Below are 16,469 nucleotides of genomic sequence, written 5' to 3'. Positions count from 1 at the left end.
GGGAAGGAAAATATGCATTCACAAAGATGTAAAATGTGCATAAAAACTGGAGAGGGGGTGATAGAAGCATATACTATGGAGGCAAAAAATATTGCTAAAGTAGCGGTATACTCCCACAAGAGATTAAAAAGCCGAATACAGTGGTACCTCGGGTTACATACACTTCAGGTTACAGACTCTGCTAACCCAGAAATAGTACCTCAGGTTAAGAACTTTGTTTCAGGATGAGAACAGAAATTGCATGGTGGCGATGCGGTGGCAGTGGGAGGCACCATTAGCTAAAGTGGTGTCTCAGGTTAGGAACAGTTTCAGGTTAAGAACAAACCTCCGGAACGAATTAAGTACTTAACCCGAGGTACCACTGTAGTGACAAGCACGAGTTTAGTCTGCAACAAAATGTAGCAGCGTGGAATGATCTTGTCAGGGTTCCAGTCAACCATGTCCTTTTCAGGATACTCGGTTCCATTATTCCTCTCACCTGGCTATTCATCCCACCCAGTATTCCATGTCCAGAGCCTGCTTATTCCTCATTGAGCTGTTTGGGGTTGTGTCTCCCACTCTAGTCCTTAGGGTCTTCCCCCCTAATGATCGTTTTGAAGTTTTGCAAAGTAATAATAATAATAATAATTTATTATTTATACCCCGCCCATCTGGCTGAGTTTCCCCAGCCACTCTGGGTGGCTTCCAATCAAGTGTTAAAAACAATACAGCATTATTCCTCCTAGTGTGGGAGCCATGAAGTCATGGCAAAGGCTTGTAGCGCCACCTGGTGCCTCGCTGACCTCGGTGACCTGCATATCCGTGCCTTGCAGTGTATTAAGTGCATAACCTTATATGGAGTTATGTCCCCCTCTGGGCAGTAATAACCTTATATGGGAATGGGTGGGTTAAAGCCATGACCGGATGTAGGTAACGTGAGACACTGGCAAATGGCCATGCGACAGGAGAGAACAAAGGATAATAAAAGAGACCGGAGAGGAGAGAAGTTCGAAAGGAGCTGCTCATACCGTCCTGAAAATATTGCTGGCTCTCTGTGTCTTTATTTTATGCTAAACTGCGCCATTTGTGACGGCTGGCTTCCGTCATCCTAGCACACCGATAGCTCCCACTTGTGGTGGCACCCCTCATGCCTGAACACTGGAAAGAAAGAGAACAAGGCGGCCCAGGACACCCTAATAATTGTTAGAATTCCTGCTCCATGATTGCAGTTATGGGATTTTTGTCTATCACATGCCGGTATATGTTTTGACTCCACAGAGTGAGAAGTGACAGAGACAGGATGTTTGTGTTACTGTGTACCGTGAAGTGGGACTATTGTCCTTCGTTCTTTTTCTCTCTTTGCTGTCTGATGCTAGAGAGAGAGGGAGCCATGTTGTAAATAAAAGTAGATTAGCCAAAATGCTGAGTTGCTGGGGTGTGTCACGCAAGTTGCAAAGACTCTGCGGATCCCTAAGTGTGCCGGTATCTGTTGGCATCGGTCGCTGTGATGTTCGGGCTGAAGAAAGCTTTTGAGCTCCCGAACGATTGACCAGGAGGGAGAGAACATGCCTGTCGGGCATGTGTCTCTGCCAGGTCCTACTCAAGTGCAGGCCAAGTTCCTGACAATAATGACTAAAATAGTCCAAATCTGGAGAAATGCAAATTAAATGTGGGGTGCAAAATGTACCACATGATTTCAGACCTCAGCTGAGAAGAAGAAGAAGAAGAAGAGTTTGGATTTGATATCCCGCCTTTCACTCCCCTTCAGGAGTCTCAAAGCGGCTAACAATCTCCTTTCCCTTCCTCCCCCACAACAAACACTCTGTGAGGTGAGTGAGGCTGAGAGACTTCAAAGAAGTGTGACTGGCCCAAGGTCACCCAGCAGCTGCATGTGGAGGAGCGGAGACGCAAACCCGGTTACCCAGACTACGTGACTACCGCTCTTAACCACTACACCACACTGGCTCAAGACAGGAATGTATCAAGGGTACTGCTCAGTCGTTAGAAGGCTTGAGGCAACAGACCAATGTCATATGTTTGCCTCTGAGCAAAGTAGGATAGTGAGGGGTTGGGGTCTCCTATGGTGCACTCAGCTATCCTGTAAATAATGATTAAAAATTAAAAGGGGGGAGGGAAGGATATTTGGAATCCAGCACAAAAGACCTGAGGATCAGGTCCTCTGAGCTAGCTGAAAACAACACCTTACCTTTGTTGTTGCCATACATCTCTCTTGAGAGGCAATGGAGTGTGTCTCTTGGGGTGAAGCCAAACCGTTGCATTAGCAGCCCTGAAATGACCTCTCTGGGGCAGAGGTCTGGTCTGTTTGTATGAAACTCCTGGGCTGCCCAGAATAACAATACAGTGGTGCCCCGCAAGACGAATGCCTCGCAAGACGGAAAACCCGCTAGACGAAAGGGTTTTCCGTTTTGGAGGTGCTTCGCAAAACGAATTTCCTATGGGCTTGCTTCGCAAGACGAAAATGTCTTGTGAGTTCCTGCGGGGGTTTCCCCCCCCCTTTTCCCCAAGCCACTAAGCCGCTTATCAGCTGATCCTAAACCGCTAAGCTGCTTAACAGCTGATCCGCTAAGCCGCTTATCAGCTGATCCGCTAAGCTGCTTATCAGCTGATCCGCTAAACCGCTTATCAGCTGATCCGCTAAGCCTGCTAAGCCGCTAATAGCGCTAAGCTGCTAATGGGCTTGCTTCGCAAGACGAAAAAACCGCAAGACGAAGAGACTTGTGGAACGGATTCTTTTCGTCTTGCGAGGCACCACTGTACTCCCTTCTCGACCTCACTGATGTGGTCCAAAGGAAAGCAGAGCAACACATTTGTCACCAGCTGGGCTGTTGGAGTTGCCAGAAGGAGGTGTAGAAGGCGCTGTCATGGGGTCAAATACTCTGTTCCTGGGGTGACTTAAAGCCAATGAAATAACAACCAGGGTTGGACAGTTAGAAGAAGTTTACTTTCAGGCTTAAGCGTAAAGGCACAGGTGTGCTAAAACACCAAAAGTCTGCGCACCCTGCTGATATTTATAGTTTTTCTACAAAGTTTCACGTGAACACGACATGTTATGAATTCAGGTAGGTAGCTGTGTTGGTCTGATGCAGTCAAAATAAATTTTAAAATTTTAAAAATGTCCAGTAGCACCTTAGAGACCAACTAAGTTTGTTCTAGGTAATAATAATAATAATAATAATAATAATAATAATAATAATAATAATAATAATAATAATAATTTATTTATACCCTTCCCATCTGGCTGGATTTCCCCAGCCACTCTGGGCAGCTTCCAACCGAATATTAAAATACAATAATCTAGTAAACATTAAAAGCTTCCCTAAACAGGGCTGCCTTCAGATGTCTTCTGTAAGGTATAAGCTTTCGTGTGCATGCACACTTCTTCAAATACACTGAAACAGAGGTCACCAGACCCTTATATATAAGGGTTTGTTCTTATATACCTAGAACAAACTTAGTTGGTCTCTAAGGTGCTACTGGACAATTTTTTAATTTTCATGTTATGAATATGCATAAGCTACTTGAAGCATGGTCAACGCATATGTACATTTCATTGGTTACAGAAACACGCTCCTAGCTTCGTTAAACAATGCCACAGCAATGGGGAACTTTAAGCAAAGTCGCAACGTTAACTTGGCCTGTTGTCCACATCAGTTCCTTTGAAGTTCCTTTGTACTTTTCTGAAGGTCAGCTTATTCTCACTGCAAAGCACCAAATGATAAGAAAGTGAGGGGCCGAAAGATGGGTGTTATGCTAGCAAATCATAGAAAATACAGTTTCTATACCCAGATTTTTTTTTGGGGGGGGGGGGGTTGCAGGGAGAAATGAAAAACTGCAGTTTGAGCAACTAGGGAAGAAGGCAACTTATTTACCTTGCCCCTATTCAGATCAGCAGCATCCAACTGTCTTTTTCAAAATTTTATTTATGATTTTCAGGTTTATACATTTCATTAATTTTACAACCATTTAAACATTTCAAAACTTGACTTCCTTCCCCCTCTTTCTGTGGTTCCTTAAATTATTTTTTAATATCTTCTGCATATCCAAATTAATTAGCTTATTTATTCATCTACTTTAAATATATACTCTTATCAAACTGTTGCTGAGTCTGAAGAAACACACGCAGGCGACAGAATTCATCAGTAAAAGTTTGCAGAGGTTTGAAAAGCGTAAAATGGTTGCAAAGTCCAGGAATCTTGCAGGGTCCCCAGCAAAGCCTGAAAGTTAGCTGAAAAGACCTCATCCAGTGCCATAAGCAGAAACACAAATAGGCTGTACGAAAGAAAGGGAGTGAGAATACAGAGCAGCTCAGAGCAGGATATTTATCTCCTACACAGAGCTGGTTTTTTTGACCTTGAGTCTCACATGACTAAAACAACAGCTGCAGGTCTGTCGATCGAGACAGTTCCAGTGAGTTCCAGAAGGTTTGAGAATGTTCTGCCCCCAAGCACATCCCAAAGACTAGAGTTCCCAGTAAGTCCCACTATCTCCTGTGGAGGCTGGTACATTGCGGCGAGACTCTGTTCCACTCCACCTTTGCCCAGCCCTCACCTGCCTGCCTTCTTCCTTGCAACCAGCACAGAGGATGACCCTGGCTGTGAGCTTCCTCCCCCTTCATAGTTTCCCCTTGTAGAATTCAGCAGGGAGGCAGATGGGGACAGAAATGGAATTAATTGGCTCTGCCTATCCTTGGCTCCGGCTCCCTTTAGGACTACACAGCCTCCCTGTCTTTTGCCCTACCAGTCCCAATGGGCACCAATCAACGCTGTCCAGCTCTAGCTGTGCACAACAGTGAGTATATCAGAGCTTCTCAGGGCCACAGCAGATTTGAAGTAGACGATCAGCTATTAGGCTACCCTGGGTGTGTGTTTTAACTAATTAGATAAATCACAAAGGGGCTGTTTCAGAGGCGGCGCTCCAGGCGACGGGTATTCAACTGCCAGGCAAGACATGAGCTTTAAGCTAGCCTTTGCATCTAGCATGCAGGATTTTTAAAAATTAAAATTATAAATGAAGTGGGGTGGGGTGCTTGCAGGCATGGAGTGGGGGAATTTAACCCTTTCCTTCCTTCCTTTGATCCTGTGAAATATCCCTCTCCTGCGGTTGGTGTTTGCGGAGAAAGGGCTCCCACAATGGGGAATTAATTTCCTCCTCATGCAAATATTTCGCTCCAGGTTACAGTTTTCCCCCTCAGGACCACAGCAAGGAACAAAAGGGTTAAACTCCATGCTGCTCCATGATCCCATTAAATTTCACCCCCACCTCAAGCAAAAGCAATTTGCTTTTTTTAAAAAAAGAAAAGAAAAGCCAAACCTTGTGCATTAAATGTAAAGGCATATTTAACATCAGTCTAATTGAGCTCTGAGTGTTTCCTGCCTTATGCTTTCCCTGCTGCAAATTGCACTCTGTTTTACACACACACACACACATACACAGGACTCAAGCAGCTGTGTGTATTGAGGCAGGGGTGGAGTTACAGATGCTCTCACAGATTTTCCACCTCATCTCCAGTTTTGTCCTAAGAGGACCTCAGCTATGAACTGCAAAGCCCCCAAGTGACACATCCCACTTGCGTCACCAGGTGTCACTAAACTCACCAGGTGTCACTGAACAATGCACTATTCCCTCTGCCTATTTTTGCAACAGTAATATAATGCCTTGCAATTTTAAGGGCTACCGCCATAAACCGAGATACTATAAAGTGTGTGAAGTGCCTGAACACTGAATGAATGAATGTTTATTATTACGGCCAAACAGCCATCACAGGTCTGAACATTCTAACATTTGAGATCACTGCTAGGTAGAGCTTCATTTATTTACTTTTTATTTTTTAAAAAAATGCTTAGTTTGCTCAGACTCAGGTTCCCTGAAACAGCAGCTGTGCAGATGCTTCTGGTAAGCAAAGCAGAAAGGTGACAGCTTCTATCTCCTTGTCCCCATTTCCCCCCATTCATACAAAGGTGAACTAGTCCTGAACATGGACGTTTCATTTAGTTGTCATGGCAAATGCTCGTCCATTTGCTGAATTATTCCCATAAGTAAAAATGAAAAAAGGAAGGGCTGTGGCTCTGTGGGGTGGAGCAAGATGTCCTGGGTTCAATCCTCAGTTTCTTCACATAGGACTGGAGAGACACCACTGCCCAAAGCCCCAGAGAATCCATCCTTCACCATTGGGCATGCTGTCTGAGGCTGATGGGAATTGGAGTCTAACAGCAGCTGGAGGGTTATAGATTCCCCATCCCTGCTTTCTACCACCTTTCAGTGCAAACCTCTTATTTTTGCTCCAGATTAATGCTGCTTTCCTCTTCCTTACTCTCATTTTAAAATACCATCTTAACTTGCATCCAGTGCCACATTCTATGGTATGAATTATATGTTAAGAACATATGCTGAGCTGGATTAACCCCACCTAGCCAAGACTCCTGTTTCCAACGACGGACAGTCAGATAGATCTGGGAAACCCATAAGCAGAGCTAGAAAGCAAAAGCTCCCTGCCCCACATTGCTGTCCAGCTGCCCTGGAAAATGGAGGGGTTGGACTAGATGACCCTTGAGGTCCCTTCTAACTCTACAATTCTATTTTTCTACAGCCACTTCTTAGCTGTCCCTGCATTTATTCTGGCTCTCTTTCGAAGTCATCTCTAGCAATAGCCTGGTTAGAGATGTGGGTCAACCCCACACTGGCTGTAAGGAACCAAACAGACTCATCATGCATATCTGGGCTGGGTATCAAATGCTAGGTACCTAAAAATGGGCCCAGCACACTCAGTGTAATTAATGCAAGATACCAGCACTGGTGACAGCAGTCATGAAATTAAAGGATGCCTACTTCTTGGGAGAAAAGCAATGACAAACCTAGACAGCATCTTAAAAAGCAGAGACATCACCTTGCCAACAAAGGTCCGTATAGTTAAAGCCATGGTTTTCCCAGTAGTGATGTATGGAAAGGAGAGCTGGACCATAAAGAAGGCTGATTGCCGAAGAATTGATGCTTTTGAATTATGGTGTTGGAGGAGACTCTTGAGAGTCCCATGGACTGCAAGAAGATCAAACCTCTCCATTCTGAAGGAAATCAGCCCTGAGTGCTCACTGGAAGGACAGATCGTGAAGCTGAAGCTCCAATACTTTGGCCACCTCATGAGAAGAGAAGACTCCCTGGAAAAGACCCTGATGTTGGGAAAGATGGAGGGCACAAGGAGAAGGGGATGAAGGAGGACGAGATGGTTGGACAGTGTTCTTGAAGCTACCAGCATGAGTTTGACCAAACTGCAGGAGGCAGTGGAAGACAAGAGTGCCTGGCGTGCTCTGGTCCATGGGGTCACGAAGAGTCGGACACAACTAAACGACTAAACAACAACACCAGCACCAAGTCTTGCTGCAGGGTGTTTCACAAGTTAATTTTGTCCCTGCCCTGAATCTACTGTCCTTGGATAGCTTAAACTTTATTGCAGGAAGTTTCACCAGTTAATTTTGTGCCTGCTCGGAATCTATTGCCCATGCATTGCTCCGCTCCCACCTTAATCTTGTTGCAGGGAGTTCCACAAGTTCATGTTGGACCTGAATCTGCTCTCCGCGCGTGGCTTGTTTCCCGCCCGCCTTCACCTCGTCTTGGCTCTGCGCTGATTCCTTCCCTCCTAGCCTCGCCTCTGTAAGCCCTTCCTCCCCCGGCGCGCTTATTATTATCTGCAGCCACACACGTACTCTAGGAGCTGTCACTTTCGGTTCAAAGGTACGTGCCGGCTTCATCGCCATTGGCTGGGCTAAGATAAGGCCACCACCTCAGAGGCGCCTGGGTTGGCTTGGTGAAGCATCAGTCATGCCAGGTGGGTGGGATTAAAGAGGGATTGAATGGAAGGGAGGGGAGAAAGAGAGAGATGAAGAACTGATTAAGGAAGAGAGAGGAGCAGCATCTCCGGGGTCCCCACCCCGCCAAAAAACACACACACCAAATCCGACCAGGTAGACGGGATGAGGGATGGGGAACGCAACGGGTGGTCTTGAGAAATTCGGACGGCAATTTGCGATGCTGTATATGTAATATTGTTAGTGGTGGGTTTAGAAGAAGAAAAAATGCATGTTGGCCAGCCTGTTTTCCTGCTAGACTCCAAGAAGGATCAGGGGTGTGATCCTGATCCCTATAAACACACGCGCACCCTGTGGACTCTGCGTTTAACAAATGTCCAGTCCGAGAGGGGCAAATACGGTCGGATGAGGAGCCGTTGTTGTAGGAGTCAGAGGGAAGGCAGGCAAAGGGTGGTTGAAAGAGAGAGGGAAAAAAGCGTGCATGTTTCCGATGATCGGGACCAAATCCACACCTGAGAAGTGGAATCCCCGCACCCAGGGGGAAAAAGAGACCATGAATGAATGTCTATATGGACTGGGGAGAGGATGCCTGAGGACCTCGCCAGCTTTTCCTTTGTCACGTCGTATTGTGGGCATCAGCTACTGTCTCCTGATGGGGGAATTTGGGTTGTGTCTGGGGTGGGGAGAGGACAGATCCGTGGGGTGGGGATCTGGCGCGCGCGTCCGCCACACATCTGCCCAGCCCAACCAAGAAGCCCTGGATATATGATTCAGCATCAGCCGAGGAGTTGCTGTGGGCTGGCGAGGGGGCTGAGATGTCTGGTGAATAGGGGAATGAACAGGGGAAGCGACGGGGGTTTCCTCGCAAACCCAGCGATCTCCTCGGTCTTTCTTTGTGCGGCGGAACATTTCTGGCGAGGGCGAGGCGGATCAGGTGGCTGAGTTATTTTGGAACCCGGTTTGCCTGAATGGAGCTGCGACGCTTTCATTCTTCAGTGCCTTAAAAAAAAGAAAACCCTACCTTTTGACTCTCTTTTGTATTTCTCGAGGTATGAGGGCTGGTTCTGGCGCCTCAGGGAGATGCGCTCTGCACATGTTCAGAAACGCTGCCTTGTGTTGCTGCTCTTTACACCTTCCAATGCGCGCGCCCAAGGGCGGGGGAGAGAATCGCCTTTGGAGTTTAAACCCCTGAGGAATTACTGGGGGGGGGGGCTCCCTGACTGTGGAAGAGGGAAAGGGGCGAGATGGGCTACCAGGTATAAAATTTTAGAATTGTAGAGTTGGAAGGAACCCCGGGGGTCATCTAGTCCAACCCCCTGCAACGCAGGAATCTTTCGGGCTCGAGTGGGGCTCGGACCCACAACCCTGAGATTAAGAGTCTCATGCTTTATCGACTGAGCTATCCCAGAGTGAGGGACTGTGTTTGGAAAGACGGGGCTGCAAAAACAATCAAGATTTTTTCTTGTTTGTTTTTTTTTTAAATCAGAACTACAGAATGTTCTGAATGGGCTTTGATTGGGAGGGTCAGAGCAATCGCGATTGTCCTCAATTTCTTTCGAAAATGGCAAGGACACTGAGAAGGGTTGGCCCTCAGTGGCGATTAGGCAGTAGTCTAGACGTGCGTCAAAAGGGGCGCCCTCCACGAAACATTGGAAGCTGCCTTATACCGCGTTAGACCGTTGGCCCATCTTAGCTCAGTATCGTCTACACGGACTGGCAGCTGTTCTCCAGCATCTCAGGTAGGCGTCTCACCAAACCAGGGGTACCAACTTGGATAAAATATTGGGGGGGGGGAGTAAGCCGCGCCCGCATAATCGACCATATGACGCGGTGCATGAATGGCAGTGCTCATGAATTTTGGACGGGCCCCCTCAAATATTTTTTTGGGGGGAGACCCCTTGGCCCCTAGGAGTACAGCGGTACCTCGGGTTACAGACGCTTCAGGTTACAGACTCCGCTAACCCAGAAATATTGCTTCAGGTTAAGAACTTTGCTTCAGGATGAGAACAGAAATTGTGCTCCGGTGGCGCGGCAGCAGCAGGAGGCCCCATTAGCTAAAGTGGTGCTTCAGGTTAAGAACAGTTTCAGGTTAAGTACGGACCTCCGGAACGAATTAAGTATTTAACCTGAGGTACCACTGTATATTGCACCTGGGAGTTTCTTCTGCTTGCAAGCCAGGCTCTCTCTCTGCCCCTGGGATAAGGCTGCGCTTCCGTAGGGCCGGAGAGGCTGGGTCTCCCCCGAGCTCAGACAATCCGGATTCACTGCGGCTGCCAGCCCACGTGGGAGCGTGGGAAGCGACGCGCAGCAGCAGCAGCAGCACCCCCCCAATCCCCCACGGGGTGGTGTTGGTGGTGGGGTCCCTGCCTTGCCTGCCTGCCTTTGGGAGCTGCCGGTGGGAAACGCTTGGCGATGCGGGAGAGAAAGAGAGAGGGATGTGGCTGGAGGGAGGGGTTCTCGAGGGCGGGGGCAGGTTAGGGGCTTAATTGAATTGCGGCGACTCGGAGGAGGGAGGGGCGCGGGGGAGGCGCGCTCGCGGGTCTCTAGCGTCTGCCGCCCGGGGTTATGTTCGGTCATCCACCTGTGCGCTCCGCTTCTGCGGCTGCTCGCCGACACGCACGGAAGCCGCGGGCTGCTGCTTCCCCCGCCCTCCGCTGGTTCGGAGAAGCCGGGTAGCCGACTCTCCTCGGCCACCCATCGGCCTTGTGGAGCGACGTGGTGCTGCATATTGCAATGAAATGAAGTCCCCCCCCCGCCCGCCCCGTTTGTGGGACGTGGAGAGCCCCAGGGTGGCTGCGCTGGAGAAGTTGTGGGAACTGCAACTGGCGGCCGGAGGGCGCGTTCACACGACCCTTGTGGAGCATTTGAGGGCACTGGGCTGGTGCGCGCGCGCACACACCCCGCATGTGCGTGGGTGTGGGCCCGGCCAGAAGTGGTTGCCTGAGCCCACTGATAGGCAACTGGCAGCTTTGGAGCTAAATGCAGCCCGCAGCTGATTGAATAGTTCTTGGCCCCATTGCTCACCCTTGTGTGTTCCGATAGATAGAGCTATGCACCCTTTGGGTCCTAGTGGGTGTCTTCACATGATTCACAAGGGAGAAAAAAGACCTGGGAACACACAACATTGTCTTGACCACAGGCAACACCCTATTTGGGGAACTGTAATGTTTGACAGTTTGACCCACCTGGGACGAGGGTGGCGCTGTGGGTTAAACCACAGAGCCTAGGACTTGCCAATCAGAAGGTCACGGTTTGAATCCCGTTGCTTGGTCCCTGCTCCTGCCGACCTAGCAGTTCGAAAGCACGTCAAAGTGCAAGTAAATAAAAAGGTACCTCTCCAGCGGGAAGGTAAATGGCGTTTCCGTGCGCTGCTCTAGTTCGCCACAAGCGGCTTAGTCATGCTGTGCGCCGGCTCCCTCGGCCAATAAAGCGAGATGAGCGCCGCAACCCCGAGTCGGTCACGACTGGACCTAATGGTCAGGGGTTCCTTTACCTTTACCTAATGTTTGAAATGGTTTTAGAGTTGTATTTCAAATTATTGTCACCCACTCTTACAATGAAGGGCAGGTAACAAGTCAAAATCGTCGTCGTCGTTGTCAGCTAGGGCCTCTAAAACTAGTAGGATCCTGATTCTTTGGCAACTGGCTGTTGTGCAGCTGGGAAAGTCTTTGGATGTGCAGGGATGCAATGAACATAGACTGAACTATGAAGAAATAAACACCGGCATCATGCCTTCTTGGAGGCCAGTTTTGCAAACTGCAGCTGGAAGGTTGCATATTTCATGGCTGCCTCACTCTGAAATGCAAAATGTGAAAGCAGCTGCCAACTTTTTTTCCTGGCAAGGCTCCTGTGTCTTTAAATGCTAATGCTAATAATAATAATAATAATAATAATAATAATAATAATAATAATAATTCTGCAGCATGTGAAGATTTCCCACATCACAAAAGTTTCATATGCCCAATTTCCCCCTGCGCTTCAGCTGTGAAAGGCTCAGGAGCCTTGCCAGACAAAATAGTTGGTGGCCCTAGCTGAGGCTAGCTTTGAAAATTCGCTTGCAGCTGGGCGACAACTAACGGAAGGCTCTTCTGCAAATTGAGCCGTGCACAAGCCCACTTAAATCAATGTGGTTAAGTGCACCTAGCAGTAGCACAGGGTTGGGTTATTCCCGACCTCGCTTGAGGGGGAGGCTTTCGTGAGATAAGTTGAACAAACAACCTAATCGCAGAGGCACTTGAGGTTTCTCATGCTCTTGTGCATCACTAATACTCATGGCTAATTGTCTGTGGGTAGGTGGGAGCTGGAGGTGACTCACGAAAGGTCTCTATTTCATTCAGATTGAAAGCACAGAACCTTGAGTGAGGTCACTTGGTTGGGGGAAAACTGAATCACATGTGGGGAAATTCAGCTCAGGCAATAGTGAGTGGAGCATGAAGAGATGGGCAAAGCATTCCTAGTGGATGTGGAAGGAGAATCATATATAATTTTAGAGTTGGAAAAGACCATGAGGGTCATCTAGTCCAGCCCCCTGCTTTGCAGGAATCTTTTGCCCAGCCTGGGGACGCGGGTGGCGCTGTGGGTTAAACCACAGAGCTCAGGACTTGCCGATCAGAAGGTTGGCGGTTCGAATCCCCACAACGGGGTGAGCTCCCGTTGCTCAGTCCCTGCTCCTGCCAACCTAGCAGTTCGAAAGCATGTCAAAGTGCAAGTAGATAAATAGATACCACTCTGGCGGGAAGCATTTCCGTGCACTGCTCTGGTTCGCCAGAAGCGGCTTAGTCATGCTGGCCACATGACCCGGAAGCTGTACGCCGGCTCCCTTGGCCAATAAAGCGAGATGAGCGCCACAACCCCAGAGTCGGCCACGACTGGACCTAATGGTCAGGAGTCCCCTTTTTGCCCAGCTTGAGGCTAGACCCCTGAGATTAAGAGTCTCATGCTTTACTGACTGAGCTATTCCACCTCTTCACTGGCCTGCACTAGGCAGGGAGAAGACTGGGCGGTGAGTGGGTTTTCAATCTTTTTATTTTTCAGTCATTTTTTTTTTATACTAATGAGAGGGGGGAAATGCCAGCTCTGAGGCTGGCATACCTTCTTTTCTTTCTGAGGACACGTCGGGGGAAGCGATTGGAGCTTTGAATCTAGTGCAGAGGTAGGCAACCTAAGGCCCGGGGGCTGGATGTGGCCCAATCGCCTTCTTAATCCAGCCCACAGACGGTCTGGGAATCAGCTTTTTTTTTCATGAGTAGAATGTTTCCTTTTATTTAAAATGCATCTCTGGGTTATTGGTGGGGCATAGGAATTCGTTCATTTTCGCCCTTCAAATAAAGTCCAGCCCACCACATGGTCTGAGGAACAGTGGACCGGCCCATGGCTGAAAAAGGTTGCTGCGCCCTGATCTAGTGGATCCAAGGCCTTTCCCCACAACATATCCAATCCATGGAACACTGGCAGCAGTGCTGCACCCGTGGCAGAGCATGTGCCTATGGACCTCCCTCTGTGCTTGCAGAAGAGGAGATCCACACCATGCAATGGCCATGTATCTGCCCTCTCCAGGAGCTTGGGATTACTCACATAATCATGGTGCATGAGAGGCAATGGTCATGAGGCTAATGGATGCAGTTAAAAAAACCCACTCTTTTTAATCTGCTAGTAATAATCATAAGTTTTTATTTATACCCCACCCTTCCTGGTTCAAAAACCGGGCTCAGGGCAGCTAACAACAAATTTAAAACAAATTTAAAACCGGCATAAAATACAGTATAAAAACATGAATAACAATAAAATTCAAAGTTCAAAAATCAATTTAGGGGAAATCCATCTAATAAATATTGGATAATCACCAGGGCTAGCTGGCTGAATTAGTCCTACTTGGGCCAGCGAGGAGGCCAGGGGAGAAATAGCTGTGGGGTCTCAGAGCGGGTAATCTTCATAAAAGGGGAGGGGGAAGGAAGAGAAGGGAAATAAAAGATCAGGCTGAATTCAAATTAAAAGCCAGATGGAATAGCTCTGTCTTACAGGCCCGATGGAAGGAGGTTAAATCCTGAAGGGCCCTAGTCTTGTGGGACAGAGCATTCCACCAGGTTGGAGCCATCACTGAGAAGGCCCTGGCCCTGGTGGAGGATATCTGACTTCCTTAGGGCCCGGGACCTCAAAACTATGGTTAATCATGGACCTTAAGGTCCTCTGCTGCAGCAAAATGTGAGATTCCCAGAAACCATACTCTGGAGGAGTGGTTTTCAGCTAGTGTGCCATGGCACCCTGGGGTGCCGAGGGCAACACTGTCCTCTGGCCTTCTTTCCTTCCTTCCCTCCTCTGATTCCCTCTCACATCTCTGCCTCCCAAAGGCTTGCACAGCTGTTTGTTGCAGCAGCCCTGGCTATAAGCTCTGCAGGTGAAGGGTGCCTCTGGGAGGCAACTCTCCTTGGGGTGGGGGTGGGGAGCAGCTTAGAGACCCGGGGTGGCAGTAGCAGCTGCCCGGAGGACTCCCAAGGAGAGGGGAAAGGAGAGGAGGCTGAGGGAACACTCCACAAGGGAAGGTGTTTTGAAAAGGGGTAAGGGGCTGCTAGCTCAGCAGGCAAGGGGTGACATAACTGGGCTCCTAAGCCCCACAGGGGTTCAGCAGAAAGATTGTAGTTGGTTAAGGGAGCTATGGACTCAAAAAGTTTGAAAACCTCTGGGTACTTACATGAAACTATTAATAAAACACAAAGCACTTATATCTGGTAACAGCAAGGTTATAGCAACCTTTACCATTAAAAGAAACCTTCAGGTTCTCAATCTATTTAGTTCTATATTTGAATTTTTAATTAATTGATTAATTAATATTTCGCCTTTCCCCCATTATGGAAGTCAAGACGGCATTGCAGGGGGTTGGACTAGATGGCCCTTCAAACTCTACAATTCTAGGATCAGGGACGCGGACTTAGAAAAAATATTGGGGGGGCCCGGGAAAGCTCATGAATAATAAATAAGCTCATGAATATGCAAATAAAGTGGCTCCGGCCCTAAATCGGGCAAGCCACGCCCCCCCAGCCAGCCGATTGGCTGGCTGGGAGGTGTGGCCAGTCGGGATTCCCCTGTTCTCGCGGGATTTCCGGCAGTGCCTTGGCTGGGATTCCCTTGGCCGGGGCTCTCCGATTAGGGCGCGCGGCTGGCTGGCTGGCGAACGAGCAGGTGGGGAGGAGGCGGGGGACGGCGGCGGCGCTCTGGTGGAAGGGCGCCCGCCCGAGATTATTGGGGGGGCTGAGCCCCCCCAAAAATTTTTTTGAGGGGGCTCGAGCCCCCTGAAGCCCCATGGAGTCGGCGCCTATGTCTAGGATCCTATGATTCATGCAGGTTTCCAAGAGATCTCCTGCCCCGTGAAAGGTTACTACATCATGCGCCATATTGCACCATAAGTCCTGAACTGCCATGAGCCGACTCTGTTCTTCTACCAGCTACAATTCTAGCTCTGCATGTAATCTTGGGCAAATCCAGCGGGTTCTAATGTCGGCAGCCTCCCTATTCTCTCAGTAAATTGTCACGTGAAGTTTGGAAATCATTTTGGCAGTGGTAACAGCATTACAAGGCCTGGCAATTGCCCCTGTTGCTCCTTATCCACCGACAGCCCGGGTACAAAAGGCGTGGCTCAGGATCCCAACACACCCAAAGTGTTGAAAAACCTCCTCTTTGCACAGGTTCCCCCTCCCCAATTCTAAGTAACCAGCAGTGGAAGAAGCTGCTTGGGCTCCTGGGGCGGCGTGAGGGCAGAGGGAGCTGCCCATAGGGCTGGGGCAGGTCGTGGGGCCTCCGGAGTCTGCCTGCCTCCTCCCACTCAGACGCCCTACAGCTGGGAGAGAGGCAGCGGGCAGACCGTTTGGGCAGCGTGGAGCCTGTGTGTGCCCAAGCCACCGTGTGTCTCCCAGGAGAGACGTGGCTCAGGTGCGCTGCAGGTCCCACAGTGAGTGCCACCCTGCATTTTGTCACCCCCTGTCAGTGGTGACACCCGGGGTGGCCTGCACCCACTACACCTTCCTCCCTCCGCCCCTGATTGTAGTAGCAAGTTGAGTGGCTTAAAAAGGGTCATCGTTGGAGCAAGCCTCCAGTGGAAACATGCCTAAGGCTTCAGAGGAATCGCTATCCATTCTCGTGATCTCGGCTAGTCATGCACAATGGGAGCTGGCAGTGTGCATCTGTCATCAGCTTGACCTTAACTACAATGTCATTGTGAATGGTGCAAGCCATATCTTCTCCACCCATTCCAAACACACACACACACACACAGAGAGAGAGAGAGAGAGGTTTATACCTCCTGACTAGTGTCCACCTTACTTTGTAAGGGTCGGAATGCGAACACTCCTGGAAAATGTTGCTTGCCCTGTCGAAAATCTCTCTCAACTACCCTCATCCCACCAGAAGTGCTTTCATAATCGGGGTGGTAGTAACAAAGGATTGGCTGCACCGGAACTGAGTGCCATTGTTGAATAAAGGAACTGGAGGAAATGGTGGATTGGGCCTATCAGTTTCAAATCTGCCTTTGAATTTCGGGTGTGTGATGAGTTTTGTTTTTGTTGTATCTATGTTTCTGTTCATTTTGTGGTTTTACATATTTATTTTGTAGTTTTAAAAAAGTTTCTTCCTCATTTACCTTAAGCTGCCCAGAGAAACTTTTCTTATGGAATGGCATAA

At 48.9% G+C, this 16,469-nt stretch overlaps 1 protein-coding gene across 2 annotated transcripts in view; it reads left to right on the top strand.

Annotated features, from left to right (window-relative positions):
- The first annotated feature begins 7,865 nt into the window (after nt 1-7,865).
- SLCO4A1 (solute carrier organic anion transporter family member 4A1) overlaps nt 7,866-16,469 on the top strand; it is a 70,190-nt gene continuing 61,586 nt past the window's right edge. The window contains exon 1 of one of the 2 annotated variants that reach the window (XR_014527159.1): nt 7,866-7,955. The gene's annotated coding sequence lies outside the window, so the exon portion shown is untranslated. Of the gene's footprint in view, nt 7,956-9,391; nt 9,539-16,469 lie in introns of those variants that run through there. The other variant, XM_083507411.1, reaches the window with a different exon arrangement.

This window comes from Podarcis liolepis (genome assembly GCF_965112155.1).
Source record: "Podarcis liolepis genome assembly, chromosome: 6".
In the NCBI taxonomy this organism is placed as follows: domain Eukaryota; kingdom Metazoa; phylum Chordata; class Lepidosauria; order Squamata; family Lacertidae; genus Podarcis; species Podarcis liolepis.
This window is presented reverse-complemented; position numbering and strand designations above follow the sequence as displayed.